Source organism: Ctenopharyngodon idella, chromosome 12 (assembly GCF_019924925.1).
Source record: "Ctenopharyngodon idella isolate HZGC_01 chromosome 12, HZGC01, whole genome shotgun sequence".
Lineage (NCBI taxonomy): Eukaryota > Metazoa > Chordata > Actinopteri > Cypriniformes > Xenocyprididae > Ctenopharyngodon > Ctenopharyngodon idella.
The window spans coordinates 25,596,459-25,598,971 of NC_067231.1; the positions used below are offsets into that span (position 1 = coordinate 25,596,459).

At 35.7% G+C, this 2,513-nt stretch overlaps 1 long non-coding RNA gene across 1 annotated transcript in view; it reads right to left on the bottom strand.

Moving 5' to 3' along the window:
* Positions 1 to 1,284, bottom strand: part of LOC127523516 (uncharacterized) — an 8,822-nt gene extending 7,538 nt beyond the window's left edge. Inside the window, exon 1 of the long non-coding RNA XR_007932888.1 lies at positions 1,151 to 1,284. This is a non-coding gene — a long non-coding RNA (uncharacterized LOC127523516). The remainder of the gene's footprint in view (positions 1 to 1,150) is intronic.
* Positions 1,285 to 2,513: the final 1,229 nt, after the last annotated feature.

The following is a 2,513-nucleotide window of genomic DNA, read 5'->3' on the forward strand; positions in this document are numbered from 1 at the left end:
CATGAAGCAAAATTATAAATTTTCTAGCTTCGTTTCCTCTGTCTCACTGTGTGTCTCAGCAATCAGAGAGGTTTTGGCAAGCAGATAATACGAAATCAACTAACACAACATGAGTCCAACTCACTAAATCACTCCTTATTGCTGTACAGGAACAGAAACTTGAAGAAAAAAGAAGAGGTGAACAGAAGGGGAAACAGGATGATTACAGGTCACATTTATGAAACTCTCTAGACATTCCAACATTCTTATGACTCATTTCAATGAGTCAGATCCTTGAGCTAATTTATAGGCTATTATTTATCTGGGTATTTATTCAGTTCAGTATTTTTAATACCTAATAAGGTCCATAGAACAGCTATTATAAGGCTTGAATCACGCAGTCATGCCTAAAGGGCCAACAAATGATTATTTAAAAAAAAAAAAAAAAAGTAGTACTGAAATATATCTTACATACAGTAATATAGCTCTTATGGAGGTTTGTGCAAAAATTGCAAAATATAAAATTTTAAATACATAAATAGCAAATATCAAAATATTAAAGGGGACAAATCATGAACATCTGACTTTTTCCATGTTTAAGTGCTATAATCAGGTCTCTGGTGCATCTACCAACCCAGAAAATATGAAAAAGGACAACCCAGTAACTTTGTTTTGGCAAGCCTTTCTCTGCAAGCATGTAAAAAAAATGAACCGCTCAGATTTTGCTCCCCTTGTGACGTAGGAAAGGGATCTTATAATAATATTACCGCCCCTTAATCTGCACATTTCCACCCACGGCACCGCCATTTTGTTTTCGCAAGCGAAAATGGTATACCAATTCTAAGGCCAAGGCAAAAGTTCGAGGAAAGCATGCTAACTGCTCTGTCGTTGGCTGCACAGATGAACACAGAACACTATTTAGAATCTCGTTAGCTTGGATAGCCTGCAAGTTTACCCTTGCAAGCTCAATTGCTTAAAAAAGAAACATTTCTGTCCAAGCGATATTAATTTGGAAAAAAATATTAGACCATTCACAGCATTTGATAGCAATCATAAACTTTAGCCTGCTGTGTATGGCATACAGGTTTTACAAAAAAGATTAACATGACGGCACATGCTAGTCGATGAGTTGAATCAACTCCACAGCAACTACATAAATTTATCCACTAACCGTTCAGAAACGTCCAGTTGCATTCTAAAAGTTGTAACTTCTTCCTGAGTCTCTCCATCGGTGTCCGACTCCAGTTTCAACAATGTAAGGCTGAACACCGTGACAAGCGAGCTTTGTTGTTGTTCAGCAACCGAAGTGCGAGCTGTTAAAGCTCTGCCCTCTTTTGGAAAGCGTCCAGAGAGCAGCAGCTCATTTGCATTTAAAGGGACACACACAAAAACGCATGTTTTTGCTCACACCCAAATAGACCCTTTTCACAGACTGTTTAACGGTCATCAATATCGTAAATCCTGCAAAGTTTTTTTTTATATTTTCATTTAAAAAAAAAAACCTATGTACATTTATAACACTATACTTAATATTATATTACATTTGCATCAAATTACAAAAAAAAACAACTATTTAACACTGCTGTGAGGGTGTTTCTAATACAGTGGCTATGGGAGTGATGGTAAAAATGACATCTTTCTCTCTTCTGACTGCCATTATCAATCGCTCTCTATTTTCTTCCTCTTTTTGAAAGTTGTGAAAACACTATTGTGGAGTTTTTCTTTTGCTATTTGAGCAAATGGAAACACAAAAAAATATATATTTAATGTATTCTCTCATAGAATTTTACCCAACTATGACGACTTCCGCTTCTGAGAAACCTGGAAATGTGAAAAGGGTCTGGGGGCAAATTTGACAAGCTATAATAAATGATCTGTGGGGTATTTTGATCTGAAACTTCACAGACACATTCTGGGGACACCAGAGACTATATAGAGATATTATATCTTGTGAAAAGGGGCATAATAAGTACCCTTAAAAAAAATACCAAAATACCAAATACCAAAAAAATTTAAAAAATATAATACAGGTTTCAAATGAAAAATCTAAATTTTGGGGAAAATAAATTCAGTCTGATACTGTTTACCAATACTCTACATTTTTATGGAAAACTGACATATATTATGTGATATTTTGTAGTAAATTGGTTCCAAAACTGCAAAATCAGATTGAAAAAATTAAGAATCTTAAGAATATTTTCCAATATTCAGAGACATGACCTTAAATTCTGACAGGAGCAATGTTGGATATCTAGATTCATGATGCACTACATCTGCATGGGTTGCTTGAAAATGTCTCTTGCCTCATTCTGTCTGACATAAGAGTTTGATTATTCGAATGCTGTCTTAAAGGCTTATCTCCCACACTCTCTAACTAAAAACGAACCCAGAGCCTAGTCTATCAAGCTACAAGCATGTAGACAGTCCTGAGGCGAAAAAAACAGATCAATACTGTCAAATAGGCAGCTTGGAGACTCTAGTGACAGTGAGGAAAGAGAGAGAGAGCAGGTGAAAGAAACCCTTCTGTTCTGACA